The sequence below is a fragment of the Salmo salar genome, unplaced genomic scaffold (assembly GCF_905237065.1).
Source record: "Salmo salar unplaced genomic scaffold, Ssal_v3.1, whole genome shotgun sequence".
Lineage (NCBI taxonomy): Eukaryota > Metazoa > Chordata > Actinopteri > Salmoniformes > Salmonidae > Salmo > Salmo salar.
The window spans coordinates 24,518-43,296 of record NW_025548228.1 but is presented as its reverse complement, the minus strand read 5'-3'; the positions used below and the strand labels follow the sequence as shown (position 1 = coordinate 43,296).

Genomic DNA, 18,779 nt, shown 5'->3' with positions numbered 1-18,779 from the left:
TCCCCCTTCGCCGTAAGAAAAAAATAGATTTTAAATTCATAGTGGGGGACTTGGTACGTATATCCAAGTTGAGGGGTGTTTTCAACAAAAAATATGAGCAATGTTACAGCGATGAGTTGTTCACAGTTATCGAATGTCTACCTCGCATACTCCCTGTCTACAAGTTAAAAGATTATGACGGGGAGCTTATAGAGGGATCGTTTTATGAGAAGGAACTACAGAAGGTACAGATGGTTAAAGACCAAGTCTTTCACGTGGAGGAGATTCTGGATCATAAGAGAGCAAAGGGTAAAAAATGGGTGTTGATCCGTTGGAAAAACTGGCCCCAAAAGTTCACCAGTTGGGTTTTAGAGCACAATGTGGTGGAGGCATCGGGGGTTAACTTAAACCCTCATGCATGATAAATACAACGTCATTTGTGTGTACACAGGAGTGCATCATGGAACACAGCGGCTTCTACCTGACCCTCCCCAGTAATGCGTCTGCACATATATATAGTAAGAACCAAAGTTCGAATTATACAACCAATTTTCCAAAGCCTATAGAGTTATCAGAGGCCTGGGAAGTAGGTCTCAGCGAGATTACATACCCCCATAGCTGGTATAATATCAAGGATAAGGACCGGGATTTTTATTGCAAAAGGATATCGGAACCCCCGAAACGTATAAATATTAAAAAAGGGTTCTATAGAACCGTCGACGGGATTGTCTCAGAGTTGAATGAACTTCTAACCCTGAACAATATGGAAATACTCTTGATCTACAACCCTATTCATAAACGTGTACAAATCTCAGGGGATGATGATGGGGGTATAAAGACCAGCGGACAGTTGTGTTCACCTGCACACTGTCATGCCCCACCCTAAACCAACCGGTTTATATATATATATAAAGACATAAACACTAACAAGACTGACCTGTACCCTTCCCTTCTCATTGTAATATATATATATATAAAGATATAAACACTAACAAGACTGACCTGTATCCTTCCCTTCTCATTGTAATATATATATATATATATATATATAAAGACATAAACACTAACAAGACTGACCTGTACCCTTCCCTTCTCATTGTAATATATATATATATAAAGACATAAACACTAACAAGACTGACCTGTACCCTTCCCTTCTCATTGTAATATATATATATATATATATAAGATATAAACACTAACAAGACTGACCTGTACCCTTCCCTTCTCATTGTAATATATATATATATATATATATAAAGACATAAACACTAACAAGACTGACCTGTACCCTTCCCTTCTCATTGTAATATATATATATATATAAGATATAAACACTAACAAGACTGACCTGTACCCTTCCCTTCTCATTGTAATATATATATATATATAAAGACATAAACACTAACAAGACTGACCTGTACCCTTCCCTTCTCATTGTAATATATATATATATATAAAGATATAAACACTAACAAGACTGACCTGTACCCTTCCCTTCTCATTGTAATATATATATATATATATAAAGACATAAACACTAACAAGACTGACCTGTACCCTTCCCTTCTCATTGTAATATATATATATATAAAGACATAAACACTAACAAGACTGACCTGTACCCTTCCCTTCTCATTGTAATATATATATATATATATATATATATATATATATATATATATATATATATATATATATATATATAAAGACATAAACACTAACAAGACTGACCTGTACCCTTCCCTTCTCATTGTAATATATATATATATATATATATAAAGACATAAACACTAACAAGACTGACCTGTACCCTTCCGTTCTCATTGTAATATATATATATATATATATATATAAAGATATAAACACTAACAAGACTGACCTGTACCCTTCCCTTCTCATTGTAATATATATATATATATATATATATATAAAGACATAAACACTAACAAGACTGACCTGTACCCTTCCCTTCTCATTGTAATATATATATATATATATATATAAAGATATAAACACTAACAAGACTGACCTGTACCCTTCCCTTCTCATTGTAATATATATATATATATATAAAGATATAAACACTAACAAGACTGACCTGTACCCTTCCCTTCTCATTGTAATATATATATATATATAAAGACATAAACACTAACAAGACTGACCTGTACCCTTCCCTTCTCATTGTAATATATATATATATATAAAGACATAAACACTAACAAGACTGACCTGTACCCTTCCCTTCTCATTGTAATATATATATATATAAAGACATAAACACTAACAAGACTGACCTGTATCCTTCCCTTCTCATTGTAATATATATATATATAAAGACATAAACACTAACAAGACTGACCTGTACCCTTCCCTTCTCATTGGATTTGAATAATAGAAACCTCACAGCCTACAATAACAATCCTACTGCCAGTGAGAATGTAGAGCCTGTTTGATAATGTTCTATTCAAAGTATTATATAAATGTTTAGTAACCTACCTGTGTTACTGCGTTGGTTGATCTGAGATCTGTGTTGAAAGAGGAAGTTGTGTCAGTGATCATCGCTTTTATACTTGCGTAAGTACATACGTATGTTTTATACCTGTACAATGATGAATATTAATAGACACACCCTGTGGAAAGGTACTGGTTACACCAGGTGTTTACCCAATGGACGGGCTCAAAGGAAAGCCATTCAACAGAATCGATTATGATGATGGTATTGTCTTGGTGTTTGAGGAAGAGAAATACCAGCAAAATATGGTTGAAAGATGTCTTGTTTTTCAATGTCTTTTAAGCCTTTTCAACCAACAATATATTTTCAACGTCTTGTGCTCATAGGAAGGACTCCTGTTGACCTTTACATTTAAATATAATTTACTTGATTGATTAATGAATTGCTCTTGTCATCGTTCCTCGCCACCATCTGTTGGTGGCAAGTGACGCACCTTCTCAAGTTCCCGAGTGGCGCATCAATCTAAGGCACTGCATTTCAGTGCTAGAGTCTTCACTACAGTCCCTGGGTCGAATCCAGGCAGTATCACAACCGGCTGGGATTGGGAGTCCCATAGGGCGGCGCACAATTGGCCCAGCGTCGTCTGGGTTAGGGGAGGGTTTTGATGGTGTAGGCCGTCATTGTAAAATAAGAATTTGTTCTTAACTGACTTGCCTAGTTAAATAAAGGTTAAATAAAAAATATTAACATTTAAAACTAATCCAATGGGTTTTGAAAAGGAGGCGAGGAGAGAGGATGCAAGGAACCAAGGAAACGCAATTGAGATCCTTCATTATTTTATGCCGTGTACTCTTCACTGATGTTCTGTGTTCCGTTGAGGATGGTCTGTATTCTGTTGGGGATGGTCTGTGTTCTGTTGGGGATGGTCTGTGTTCTGTTGGGGATGGTCTGTGTTCTGTTGGGGATGGTCTGTGTTCTGTTGGGGATGGCCTGTGTTCTGTTGGAGATGGTCGCTGTGTTCCGTTGGGGATGGTCTGTGTTCTGTTAGAGATGGTCGCTGTGTTCTGTTGGGGATGGTCTGTGTTCTGTTAGAGATGGTCGCTGTGTTCTGTTGGGGATGGTCTGTGTTCTGTTGGGGATGGTCTGTGTTCTGTTGGGGATGGTCTGTGTTCTGTTGGGGATGGTCCTGTGTTCTGTTGGGGATGGTCTGTGTTCTGTTGGGGATGGTCTGTGTTCTGTTGGGGATGGTCGCTGTGTTCTGTTGGGGATGGTCTGTGTTCTGTTGGAGATGGTCGCTGTGTTCTGTTGGGGATGGTCTGTGTTCTGTTGGGGATGGTCGCTGTGTTCTGTTGGGGATGGTCTGTGTTCTGTTGGGGATGGTCTGTGTTCTGTTGGGGATGGTCTGTGTTCTGTTGGGGATGGTCTGTGTTCTGTTGGGAATGGTCTGTGTTCTGTTGGGGATGGTCTGTGTTCTGTTGGGGATGGTCTGTGTTCTGTTGGGGATGGTCTGTGTTCTGTTGGGGATGGTCTGTGTTCTGTTGGGGATGGTCTGTGTTCTGTTGGGGATGGTCTGTGTTCTGTTGGAGATGGTCTGTGTTCTGTTGGGAATGGTCTGTGTTCTGTTGGGGATGGTCTGTGTTCTGTTGGGGATGGTCTGTGTTCTGTTGGGGATGGTCTGTGTTCTGTTGGTCTGTGCTGTGATCAGTGAATCTGGAGACCAGGCTCCACAGAACACCAGGGGCTGTATGTATTAAACCTCTGAGAGTAGGGCTGATCTAGGATCAGTTTTATTGATTATATGGACAGATCCTAGATCAGCACTCCTACTCTGAGACTCTTTGTGGATAAGGGCCCAGGTCCCCCCCCCCGTTCTGTAATCTTATTCATTGTGATCTTAAATGCAAAACTGATCCTAAATCAGCACTCCTTCTCTGAGACGCTTTATGACATCTGTCACGGATCCCTCCGAACGTTCATTATGCACACCTGTCCCCTATTCCCACTGAGTAGTACTTGTATAAGTGCACCCTTTGTTACAATGTCTGTTGGTGCTGTGAGTACCTGTGCTGTGTGTTTTGGGCTTTCGTGCCATTGTGGCGTGCTCAGATGATTGCGGGTCTCATCCCGTGTGTTTATCATCGTGTGCGTGTGTTATTTATTCGAGGTACTCCTCCCTCTTTTGTTTGGGTTTCTACCCTGGGTTTTTGTATAGTGTTTGTTTGGTCTTCGTCCCCGTGCCTTTACACGGCACGCCGTAATCTGGGTACAATAAAAAAAACTATTACGCATTCCTGTGCCTGTCTCCCGAATCATTCATACCAACGTGACAACATCTCTATCGGCTGGCCTAGCTACCCTTCCTCCTAGACTTTGATTGTTGCTTTCATGATATGGTTATTTCTATTGATTTATTTATTTTAAATTCTAGTTTATCTTTTATTTCATGTACTTTGAGATTTTTTTTGTGTAATGTAAAGCGCTTTTGCAAATGTAACATTTATTATTATTATTATTATTACGTAGCATATTTCTATCTGAACATTCCAAAATGTTGCTTTCCGCTGAACGCGCCCCAGAACAGCAGAGTGGAGGAGGAGAGTCAGGATGTGTTTAAGTAAAAACCATCTTCCCTCCTCTGATGGTTTCACCACCATTTTGGTGGTTGTGGACAGATTCTCTAAATCATGCCGTTTCATCCTTCTCTCTGGTCTCCCTACTGCTCTCCAGGTCTCTGAGGCACTGTTCCAGCAGGTCTTCCAGTACTATGGCCTTCTGGAGGATATACTCTCCGATCGTGGCCCCCAATTCACATCACGTGTATGGAAGGCTTTCATGGAGAAGCTGGGGGTCACGGTCAGCCTCACTTCTGGGTACCGGCTTCAATCTAACGGGCAGGTGGAGAGGATGAACCAGGAGCTGGGGAGGTTCCTGACGAGTCACTGCCAGGACCTGCAGGGGGAGTGGTCACGATTCCTTACTTGGGCTGAATACGCCCAGAATTCATTGTGACACTCCTCCACTAGCCTAACTCCCTTGCAGTGTGTTATGGGTTATCAGATGGCTCCTGGCTCCGTGGACCCAGAGCCAGACCGAAGCTCCTAGGGTGGATGAGTGGTTCAGGCTCTCTGAAAGAGGTATGGAACGATGCCCACGTGAGACTCCAACGTGCCGTCCGCCATCAGAAAGAGCAGGCTCCCGTGTTCCATCCTGGTGATCACGTCTGGCTCTCACCAGGTACCTCCCACTCCACCTGCCCTGTAAAGAAGCTGAGTCCCTGTTTGTTTGTGGGGCCGTTCAAGGTCCTCCGCAGGGTCAGCGAGGTAACTTACAGATTACAACTCCCCACTAACTACTGGATATCACCATCTTCTCATGTTTCATGTTTCTCTCCTGAAATATGTTGAAATATTCCTTAAAATAAATACATAATATAAAGTATGAAAGGCTTTTTTTATCATCATCATTATTTTTATTATCTTTTGTGTACTAGATATATGGGTTGAAGTGTTTATTGTGTACTAGATCATATGGGTTGAAGTGTTTATTGTGTACTAGATCATATGGGTTGAAGTGTTTATTGTGTACTAGATCATATGGGTTGAAGTGTTTATTGTGTACTAGATCGTATGGGTTGAAGTGTTTATTGTGTACTAGATCATATGGGTTGAAGTGTTTATTGTGTACTAGATCATATGGGTTGAAGTGTTTATTGTGTACTAGATCATATGGGTTGAAGTGTTTATTGTGGACTAGATCATATGGGTTGAAGTGTTTATTATGTACTAGATCATATGGGTTGAAGTGTTTATTGTGTACTAGATCATATGGGTTGAAGTGTTTATTGTGTACTAGATCGTATGGGGAAACATGTTTTTTTTCTCAGACATACAGTGTACGTGGAAAGTATTCAGACCCCTTGACTTTTTACACATTTTGTTACATTACAGCCTTATTCTAAAACAGATCAAATAGTTTTTTCCCTCATCAATCTACACACAATACCCCATAATGACAACGCAAAAACAGGTTTTTAGCAGTTAGATGTGTACGCCTGGGGTGAGTTACTAGTATAGTTAGTAGTTAGATTAGTACACCTGGGGTGAGTTACTAGTATAGTTAGTAGTTAGAGGAGTACACCTGGGGTGAGTTACTAGTATAGTTAGTAGTTAGAGGAGTACACCTGGGGTGAGTTACTAGTATAGTTAGTAGTTAGATTAGTACACCTGGGGTGAGTTACTAGTATAGTTAGTAGTTAGAGGAGTACACCTGGGGTGAGTTACTAGTATAGTTAGTAGTTAGAGGAGTACACCTGGGGTGAGTTACTAGTATAGTTAGTAGTTAGGAGTACACCTGGGGTGAGTTACTAGTAAAGTTAGTAGTTAGAGGAGTACACCTGGGGTGAGTTACTAGTATAGTTAGTAGTTAGAGGAGTACACCTGGGGTGAGTTACTAGTATAGTTAGTAGTTAGATGTGTACGCCTGGGGTGAGTTACTAGTATAGTTAGTAGTTAGATTAGTACACCTGGGGTGAGTTACTAGTATAGTTAGTAGTTAGAGGAGTACACCTGGGGTGAGTTACTAGTATAGTTAGTAGTTAGAGGAGTACACCTGGGGTGAGTTACTAGTATAGTTAGTAGTTAGATTAGTACACCTGGGGTGAGTTACTAGTATAGTTAGTAGTTAGAGGAGTACACCTGGGGTGAGTTACTAGTATAGTTAGTAGTTAGAGGAGTACACCTGGGGTGAGTTACTAGTATAGTTAGTAGTTAGGAGTACACCTGGGGTGAGTTACTAGTAAAGTTAGTAGTTAGAGGAGTACACCTGGGGTGAGTTACTAGTATAGTTAGTAGTTAGAGGAGTACACCTGGGGTGAGTTACTAGTATAGTTAGTAGTTAGAGGAGTACACCTGGGGTGAGTTACTAGTATAGTTAGTAGTTAGAGGAGTACACCTGGGGTGAGTTACTAGTATAGTTAGTAGATAGAGGAGTACACCTGGGGTGAGTTACTAGTATAGTTAGTAGTTAGAGGAGTACACCTGGGGTGAGTTACTAGTATAGTTAGTAGTTAGAGGAGTACACCTGGGGTGAGTTACTCGTATAGTTAGTAGTTAGAGGAGTACGCCTGGGGTGAGTTACTAGTATAGTTAGTAGTTAGAGGAGTACGCCTGGGGTGAGTTACTAGTATAGTTAGTAGTTAGAGGAGTACACCTGGGGTGAGTTACTAGTATAGTTAGAAATGACCTGTGAAATGATTCCAATATCAAATCCAATTTATTGGTCACATACAGATGTTATTGTGAGTGAAGTGAAATGCTTGTGCTTCTAACTCCGACAGTGCAGTAATATCTAACAAGTAATATCTAACAGTTTCACAACATATACCCCAAAATACACGTAAATCTAAGAACCGGAGCCGCCTCCTCTGTTGGAGGATCCGCGGGATGAGAAGGTTATGTGTACTGTACCAGAGCCGCCATAGACAGTAGTTACCCACCCTACCCTCCCTTTTTTTAGGGGGGGGGGGGGTTGTTGTTGTTCTTTTGTTTAGGTGCATTCGGAGTCCGCACCTTTGGGAGTACTGTCACGTCCTGACTGTAGAAAGATGTTATTTTCTATGGTAGAGTAGGTCAGGGCGTGACGGGGGTTTTCTAGTTTAGTTTTTCTATGTTGTTACGTTCTAGTTTTGTATTTCTATGTTGGGTTTTGTTTGGGATGATCTCCAATTAGAGGCAGCTGGTCCTTGTTGTCTCTAATTGGAGATCATACTTAAGTAGGGTTTTTTTCTACCTGGGTTTGTGGGAGATTGTTTTTGAGTTTGAGTAAGTTGCGCGTCATGGTTTGTTGTTTCCGTTCTTTAGTTTATTTATGTATTGCATAGTTTCACAGTGAAAATAAAATGTGGAACGACACACACGCTGCACTTTGGTCCGCTCCTTCCTACGACAGCCGTGACAACTAATTTAATTTGACTGTGTAACTTTGCTCTCTCGCTCTCGTTCTCCTCGCTGAGCCCGGCCGGGTGGGCATTTCCCCTTTATATCCAGAATGTGGGCATGTAGAGTATCTGGCGAGTAAAGTAATGCTTGTAGTGATGACATAGGGATCTAACAACAACAGAGATGCTGCATTCAAAACAACTGGGAACTCTGAAATCACCGACTTCCAGAGTCAGTGCATTCAAGATAACTAAGAACTCTGGAAATAAAGAAACTGACTGGCAAAATCGTTTTGAACGGTCATCCAGCTCTGAATTAAAAGTCGGAAACTCTGGCATCTTTCTAAAGCTCCGACTTCCTGAACAGAAGATCATTGACGTCATTGTTTTACATCATTTTCCCCCTGAGTTCCCTGTTGTCTTGAAAGCACCAAAAAAAACTCTGGTTTATAACAACAACAAGCATGGCGTCGCACAATTACGCAAGGAACACAGCATGTGAAAAGTGAAGGGTCTGTTGCAGTCTCTGTCTGCTGAAGAGAGTCTTGAAAAGTTCCATGTAATTTTGGAGTGGAAAGAAGATGGTTCCTCAATGGTAGGGAAAAGTGATTACATCGGGTGTTTGTAGTTGGTACCAAATGGGGAAGACAACAGTCCATGTGGATGGCTGGACAGGCTGTATGCCTACTCCTTTTTTCAAGTGATATTTTTGTCATCCTAGGCTGCCTGTCATCTATGCATAGTCACTTCACCCCTACCTACAGGTACAAATGACCTCGACTAACCTGTACGCCCACACACTGACTCTGTACCGGTACTCACTGTATATAGCCTCGTTATTGTCATGTTAATGTTACTTTTTATTATTTTAGATGATTTAGTAAATATTTTCTTAACTCTTTCTTGAACTGCACTGTCGGTTAAGGGCTTGTAAGTAAGCGTTTCAAGGTAAGATCTACACACGTTGAATTCGGCGCATGTGACAAATAACGTTTGATTTGATTTCACATCAACTGATTTGTAAAAAAAAAGATATTTGACTGTGTAAATTCATTGGGTAGGCCTATAGGCTATTCACTGTAGCACTATTCCTTATCATTCCTCTTTAGCTCTTGGAGTCCCTGGACATCAACCACCCGAGCCACTGCCTGTTCACACCGCTACCATCCAGAAGGAGAGGTCAGTACAGGTGCATCAAAGCTGGGACCCAGAGACTGAAAAACAGCTTCTATCTCAAAGGCCATCAGACTGTTAAACAGCAATCATTAACTCAGAGAGGCTACTAGAAGCACAAGCATTTCGCTACACTTGCATAAACATCTGTATGTGACAAATACAATTTGATTTGAAAAGCTACACTAGGCATACAATAGCTTGTTGTCCACTTACTCCAGCTTGCTCTTGCTTGCTGAATGTAAAACACAGAAACCAAAGGAACTGGGGTGTATTCATTACACAGTTTCTGTTGCAAAACTGTTCTTAAAAGGAAGGAAATGGGGAGGGACCTTCCTGAATTTTTCCAATAGAAACTCTGGTTTTACTCTGTGTGCTTCCATTTGGTTATAAACGGTGAACTGTTTATGTAATGAATACGCCCCTGGCTAGTAAGGAGAGAGAGAGGCTGTATGGTACTGGTACCCTCTGTATATAGCTCCACATTGATCTGGTACTGGTACTTCCTGTATATAGCTCCACATTGATCTGGTACTGGTACTCCCTGTATATAGCTCCACATTGATCTGGTACTGGTACTTCCTGTATATAGCTCCACATTGATCTGGTACTGGTACTTCCTGTATATAGCTCCACATTGATCTGGTACTGGTACTCCCTGTATATAGCTCCACATTGATCTGGTACTGGTACTCCCTGTATATAGCTCCACATTGATCTGGTACTGGTACTTCCTGTATATAGCTCCACATTGATCTGGTACTCCCTGTATATAGCTCCACATTGATCTGGTACTGGTTCTTCCTGTATATAGCTCCACATTGATCTGGTACTCCCTGTATATAGCTCCACATTGATCTGGTACTGGTACTCCCTGTATATAGCTCCACATTGATCTGGTACTGGTACTTCCTGTATATAGCTCCACATTGATCTGGTACTGGTACTCCCTGTATATAGCTCCACATTGATCTGGTACTGGTACTTCCTGTATATAGCTCCACATTGATCTGGTACTGGTACTCCCTGTATATAGCTCCACATTGATCTGGTACTGGTACTCCCTGTATATAGCTCCACATTGATCTGGTACTCCCTGTATATAGCTCCACATTGATCTGGTACTGGTACTCCCTGTATATAGCTCCACATTGATCTGGTACTGGTACTTCCTGTATATAGCTCCACATTGATCTGGTACTGGTACTCCCTGTATATAGCTCCACATTGATCTGGTACTGGTACTCCCTGTATATAGCTCCACATTCATCTGGTACTGGTACTTCCTGTATATAGCTCCACATTGATCTGGTACTGGTACTTCCTGTATATAGCTCCACATTGATCTGGTACTGGTACTCCCTGTATATAGCTCCACATTGATCTGGTGCTGGTATTCCCTGTATATAGCTCCACATTGATCTGGTACTGGTACTCCCTGTATATAGCTCCACATTGATCTGGTACTCCCTGTATATAGCTCCACATTGATCTGGTACTGGTACTCCCTGTATATAGCTCCACATTGATCTGGTACTGGTACTCCCTGTATATAGCTCCACATTGATCTGGTACTGGTACTCCCTGTATATAGCTCCACATTGATCTGGTACTGGTACTCCCTGTATATAGCTCCACATTTATCTGGTACTGTACTTCCTGTATATAGCTCCACATTGATCTGGTACTGGTACTCCCTGTATATAGCTCCACATTGATCTGGTACTGGTACTCCCTGTATATAGCTGCACATTGATCTGGTACTGGTACTCCCTGTATATAGCTCCACATTGATCTGGTACTCCCTGTATATAGCTCCACATTGATCTGGTGCTCCCTGTATTAAGCTCCACATTGATCTGGTACTGGTTCTCCCTGTATATAGCTACACATTGATCTGGTACTCTCTGTATATAGCTCCACATTGATCTGGTACTGGTACTCCCTGTATTAAGCTCCACATTGATCTGGTCCTCCCTGTATATAGCTCCACATTGATCTGGTACTCCCTGTATATAGCTCCACATTGATCTGGTACTGGTACTCCCTGTATATAGCTCCACATTGATCTGGTACTCCCTGTATATAGCTCCACATTGATCTGGTACTGGTACTTCCTGTATATAGCTCCACATTGATCTGGTACTCCCTGTATATAGCTCCACATTGATCTGGTACTGGTACTTCCTGTATATAGCTCCACATTGATCTGGTACTGGTACTTCCTGTATATAGCTCCACATTGATCTGGTACTTCCTGTATATAGCTCCACATTGATCTGGTACTGGTACTCCCTGTATATAGCTCCACATTGATCTGGTTCTCCCTGTATATAGCTCCACATTGATCTGGTACTGGTACTCCCTGTATATAGCTCCACATTGATCTGGTACTGGTACTTCCTGTATATAGCTCCACATTGATCTGGTACTGGTACTTCCTGTATATAGCTCCACATTGATCTGGTACTGGTACTTCCTGTATATAGCTCCACATTGATCTGGTACTGGTACTTCCTGTATATAGCTCCACATTGATCTGGTACTGGTACTTCCTGTATATAGCTCCACATTGATCTGGTACTGGTACTTCCTGTTTATAGCTCCACATTGATCTGGTACTGGTACTTCCTGTATATAGCTCCACATTGATCTGGTACTGGTACTCCCTGTATATAGCTCCACATTTATCTGGTACTGGTACTTCCTGTATATAGCTCCACATTGATCTGGTACTGGTACTTCCTGTATATAGCTCCACATTGATCTGGTACTGGTACTTCCTGTATATAGCTCCACATTGATCTGGTACTGGTACTTCCTGTATATAGCTCCACATTGATCTGGTACTGGTACTTCCTGTATATAGCTCCACATTGATCTGGTACTGGTACTTCCTGTATATAGCTCCACATTGATCTGGTACTGGTACTTCCTGTATATGCAGTACCAGTCAAATGTTTGGATACATCTACTCATTCAAGGGTTTGTTTTTCTTTTTACACAGTTGCAGCTACAGTATGCTTAACAGTTCTAATATTATGGTACAGCTAGACGGACTCTTCATCGTCATGGTGCTTTTTGATAAGGTACGTTTACAAACATTGGTTGTGGTACAGTGCCAGGACCGGCAGGGGGATTGGGCCTGAACCTTCCCTGGGAGGAACACACCCAGAACTCACTTCGTCACCCCTTCCAGTGCGTCCTAGGAACGCCGCCCACGTGTGGCCCCAGTGCGCCGTCTGCCGTCAGAAGGATCAGGTGGACTGCCACTGCAGTGAGGCTCCCGTGTTCCATACTGGTGACCGCGTCTAGCTCTCCACCAGGAACCTTCCCCCTGCCCTGTCGGAAGCTGAGCCCCTCAATGTCCTCCAGAGGGTCAATGAGGTAACCTATTGTTTAGAACTCCCCACCAACTACCGAATCTCACCCTGTTTTCATGTTTCCCTCCTCAGGCCGGTGGTTCCTGGTCCCCTGGCTGATGGCGTCCCCCACGACACCCCTCCGCCTCCCTTGGACATCAAGGGGAGCCCCGCACTGTCATGCCTACTCCTGCTCCCTCCTTCCGGCGCTCGTCTAATCACCGGTCCTGGCAACCCACATTGTACACATCTGGCAACCATCATTGCGCAGCACACCTGGTCCCCATCGTTAAGCACACCTGGACTTCATCACCACCCTGATTAGTCTCCCTTCATTTAGCCCTCAGTAGCTTCAATCATCAGGCAGTATTGGTTTTGGTTACATTCAGCACGCTGCTCCTGTTTTGTATTTTCTTCTGCACATGCTTCCTGACTCACTGCGTATACATTACAGAATACGAGAAGTTACAGAATACGAGTTTGGGGGCTAAAATTATTAAATATTAAAGCATTAAACCTCTCACTAAAAGCATCATTCATACATAAGTTATACTTAAACCCAAAATGGTTCTCCAGTCAATTATTAAGATAGGATCATCCTTTTCTCAAAAATTGCCTTTTTGCCTTTATACAGATTATAACTTCTAATTTCCGACTAATTGAAAATGAAACTTTGTTTAAAATATCTCGGATTTACATACAGAATAATACAAAATGGTCTGAGACCAGGTTGGTTCCAATGGCCCGGACCATAATGACTGAAGGCAGCCACACCCCAAAAAAATTAAACAAATGTTTTCAAACGTTGCGTCCTGCTGTACACGCCAGAGAACGGCAGAGTGGAGGAGAAGAGTCAGGATGTTATAGGAGATTAAGTCAAAACTCAAACATGAAAATAACCATGCTCCAGGACACATGGAGGTAGAATAATGTCATGTTTTATCTGAAAAGGTTTTATATAAGAGAAATGTAAATATAATGAAATGTACAAAAAGACTTGTGTGATTTTATTGCAAACTGATTTTATTGCAAACTGATTGTAATTCTTAAGGATATTTCCATTGAGATGAATGCATTGTACACTTGTAGGCAGTGTGACAACAGATACAGAACTTTATAACTACATAACCACCCTGTTTAATTTGTTAGGAAAGACAACATAGATGAGGTAAACCAGTATCAGTATCTATAGTCAAATCAAGATGAATGCATATGAGTATATTATTTAAGCCCCTAGAGTTGATGCACCGGTGTGTCAATCTAAATTTACATAACAAAAACAATCCACATCAAAAATCATCAGTTTAACATAGAGATCTCAATCCACCGCATCTGCCAGTGTCTCACTTCCTCATCTGCCAGTGTCTCACTTCCTCATCTGCCAGTGTCTCACTTCCTCATCTGCCAGTGTCTCACTTCCTCATCTGCCAGTGTCTCACTTCCTCATCTGCCAGTGTCTCACTTCCGCATCTGTGGTGAAAGGTGGCAGAACTAGAGCGGTGTTTGTCAGACCACGAGTCATCCCGAAAATTGGAAGTACATCGGATCTATATAAATTGGATCTATATTGATTATATATATATATATCAATATAGATCCAATTTATATAGATCCCCTAAAAGGGGGTCCTAAAATTCAAAATCAAATAACTAAATGATCCATAGTATGACCATCTTAAAACAAGTCCATGTCAGCTTAGTACACCCCCCCCCCCAACATCTTGGACTCTAAGGAATTATAGCATGTAAGGTCAAGCAAATATTCAATAGTCAAGAATTTTGTTTAAAATAATTCAGTGGTTAATCACCAACCGCAGTAGACCGTCTCCTTTAAAGAACACCTCTAACAATAGCCTGTGGCTTTAATTTAGCCATGATAAAAATCTTCTCCAAGTCTGCCTTCACACTTTTTGCTGAATAATGTAAGAAACTTAATTTTGAAATATATATATATATATATAGATCTGGAGTCTCTAAGACAGTATGAAGTATTCTCTCTGACTGATTAGTTCGACCAGATTTTCCCTGACTTCCCTGAAATGCTCTCGCACCTGTATAATTTGATGATATTTTAAAATGTCATCATGCAATGCCTTTACTATTTCTCGTGGATGAGGCCAAAGGTTTGGAGGATATTTGGGAGCATAAAATGATCCACTCAAAAGAGATTGACCAATGTCTTCATCCACAATATCGTACGAGATAGGGCCTGCAACGCGGTAATTTCCCATGGTATATTTTCCAACGATAGTCTTAGATTTAGATTCCTTGTACTTAAGGAGCAGCTGCTCCAGGTTTTTCTGGTAGATTAAGACGGCTGCTAGCGCTTGGTGGCTGTCAGCCCCCTCCTCCAGTCGAGCCAGGTGAATCAGCAACTGGACATGGAAGGCTGCTCCGTTGACCCAGATCTTGAGTGAACGAGTCTTCATGTGGTCATGTAACATGGAGTTCTTCAGAGTTGTCAGCGCAACACTAAGTCTGCGCTCCACATACACGATGCCGCTCTTCATCTTAGCCTCATTATTTATGTTCATCGTACATCTCTTGAGGGCTTCCTCCATTTCATTGTACACCGTGGACGCCTTCTCTTCTGCAAATACACGGCGCAGAATGTCTGTGCTGTTCTCTTCTGGGATCAGGTCCTTGATGGAAGCCGTGACTATGTCTATCACTATAGATATGATTAAAGCCCCGAAGCCTGATGCTTTTGGTATACGGGTGAGTCCCCCTAAGTATGTCACTAGGCTCTTAGTCCAGATTGGTATGTCGCTGACCACTTCCAGTTTTCGTCCATTGTACTGCTTGTTCAGATTATCCAGGGCGTTCGGGGTAAAGAATGTCTGGAAAGTATGGTCAATTCCCAAATCCCAGGGAGTGGTGTTGAAAATATGTGTGACTGCTGTAGATGCAGTGTTCTCTGAGCTTGTTGCTGAGTTTCCCATTGTTTCTAAGTTTCTGAATAGAGTTTTTAAGAAGTCACCTCTAAATTAGGCTACTGTGGGCTCTTCTTGATGTTGTTAGGAGAATGTGACTGTGGAAGAATGGCTGTTGCTGTCTCTTTATGTTGCTTTTCTAAATGTAATCAAAAGTAAATTCATGTAAATAGAATGTTTGAACAGGGTTGGACTTTGCAGGGTTTTACTGGAAACCTCTAAATGCCTGCTTATGTCCGCAAATGCGGCCCCGGTGTGTTTACTGACAGGGTAAGCACACACACACACAGTAACGGCTGTCTTTAGAGAGAGTGGACCAAAATGCAGCGGAGTTAGTGTTCATTATATATTTAATGATCAAACGGACACTATACAATACAAAACAATAAACAGACAACCAAAACAGTCCTGTCACGTTTAACACAGTAACAAGAACAATTACCCACAAACCCCAAAGGAAAAGTAGGCTACTTATGTGTGACTCCCAATCAGCAATAACCCTCTACAGCTGTGCCTGATTGGAAGCCACACGGCCAAAATAAAGGAAACAAACCAACCTACACACTTCTCTTCTGCCACGTCCTGACCCAACTACACCCTCTACTGGTCAGGACGTGACACACACGCACACACACAAGTGCTGTCTCCTAGGCTGCGTGCCGCCCCCAAGAGCAGAACCAATCACATGCCAAGAACTATGTTTTTTCCCCCCATCGAGCCACATTCAAACAGAGCAGGACAGACAGGTTCCAATCCAAGTGCCAATTCAGTTTATCTCCAGGGGTTTAGACTTGCTGGATGATTTGAAAATAGCTTTTTGTCCACACCAGTGGTGGGCTTTGTGTAGAAAGAAAGATACATATGAAGAAAAGAACCCCATACCTACTGTGAAATATGGTGGTGGATCTTTGATGTTATGCGTCTATTTTGCTTCCTCTGGGGCCCTTGTCAAGGTCAACGGCATCATGAACTTTACCCGGTACCAGTACATTTTGCCAAAAACCTGGTTGCCTTGACCGCAAGTGGATCTTCCAGCAAGGAAATTACGCCAAGCACACATCAAAGTCAACATTTTGCAATGGCCATTTCAGTGTCTGGACTTGAACCCCATTGAAATCCTGTTGGTTTGAATTAAAGTGGGCAGTCCATAAGTGCAGACAAAGAATATCAAGGATCTAGAAATGTTCTCTATGGAGGAATGGTCTTAGATCCCTCCCAATGTGTTCTCCCATTTCATTACCAGTTTTTGTTAATGAGGAAGATCAGTGTGAGAAGGGGCGAAGAGTGAGTGTGTAGGGGACGAAGAGTGTGTGTGTGTGTGTGTGTGTGTGTGTGTGTGTGTGTGTGTGTGTGTGTGTGTGTGTGTGTGTGTGTGTGTGTGTGTGTGTGTGTGTGTTTAGGGGGCGAACAGTGTGTGTGTGTGTAGGGGTGATTTTCTAATTGTTATTATAATTATATCTCTCTCCATTACCTTCTATAGCCCGACCAAAAAGACAGTTGCTTTATTAATTTACAATCATTTAGTGTAGACAGGGCCTCTCCAGAAGTTGAGGGTGGGGTATGTTACGCTCAGTACGCTATATATGCAATATACAGTACCCTATATACTGTATGCAGTGATCACCAACAGTCTCTGGTTTAGACGTGGTTGCCATAGCAGTAGGCTTCTACACTATCACAACTGATTTTTCTAGATTCATTTAACCAAAGCTTAGCTGGTCATTGAGTACCATTGGATCTGGCTTGTTCTTGTGAACCACCGGTGGGGTGTCTATTGAACTGAATTCTTATTTCAATATGGTGAAACTATTCCTTTATAAAAAATGTTTCAAAAGAAACATGAAACATCTAATAGTTATAGTGTAAAAAACAGGTGAGCTGGGGAAGGGGAAAGGGGATACCTAGTCAGCTGCTCGTTGCTACGTCATTTCACTGAGTCTACCTTTAACCTCTTGAGATGGGAAAACATGTTTCTTTATGAAGTTGAATGTGCTCTTTATGACAATGTTACAATTAGGTGACATAAATAGTTGTTTTAAACCAAATTACCCAAAATGCACTTGGTGGAATGACCCTCTTATCAACCAATGGACTTCATAATAATGATATGGTGAATGAGTTTATCAGGAAGTGCATAGGAGATGTTGTACCCAATGTGACTATTAAAACCTACCCCAAGCAGAAACCATGGATAGATGGGAGCATTTGCGCAAAACTGAAAGCGCGAACCACCGCATTTAACCAGGGCAATAAGACTGGGAATATGGAAGACTACAAACAGTGTAGTTATTCCCTCCGCAGAGCAATCAAGCACGCTAAACGTTGGTATAGGGACAAAGTTGAGACTCAGTTGAAAGGCTCAGACACGAGACGTATGTAGCAGGTGTTGGGGTAGGTTCCTTGTTCCTTATCAATCATTGGCTTATTGGTGAAATCAGCAATCGGACAATATCTTCTTTAAGTAAATCAATTAAACCTTTATTAATGCAATTGCAGACAGAAGTTGACAACGGAAACACAGCAGGCATGTTTCAGAGTAAGTTCTGCAAAATAAAAAAAGGTCAAAGTTGCTTTTATATGCTTGCAGTCGAACCCCTAGTGATGTAACTGCCTACGTCAACACCTTCTACTCATGAGACCAAGCCCATGCATATACAGTTATACAAAATTGCAGGAGAGAACAATAGTTCCAGTGTTTTCTAAGGGCTCAGCAGTAATTTTACAGTGGTATGTCTGACTTGTCTCTTATCTCTTTACTCCCCTGCAGGGTTCTGTGTCTATGTATCTCTTTTGGTCTTGAGGCGCTTTCTCACAGACACCCTGTTTTGACTTCAATAACTCACACATCTCTCAGACCGTTTCTATAAAAGGCAGAGACTAGAAATGAACTGTGGAACAGTATTAAACCTTATAATGAATATATATATTGCTAATCTGTGG

The 18,779-nt window shown here is 41.6% G+C and overlaps 1 protein-coding gene across 4 annotated transcripts in view; it reads right to left on the bottom strand.

Moving 5' to 3' along the window:
- The window catches only part of LOC106591898 (serine protease FAM111A), a 56,539-nt gene that overhangs the window by 14,022 nt on the left and 23,738 nt on the right, over positions 1 to 18,779 (bottom strand). For 2 of the 4 annotated variants that reach the window (XM_045712060.1, XM_045712062.1), the window contains exon 1: positions 2,482 to 3,036. The exons of 1 other annotated variant lie outside the window; for it this stretch is intronic. The gene's annotated coding sequence lies outside the window, so the exon portion shown is untranslated. Of the gene's footprint in view, positions 1 to 2,481; positions 3,449 to 18,779 lie in introns of those variants that run through there. One more of the 4 variants, XR_006763413.1, reaches the window with a different exon arrangement.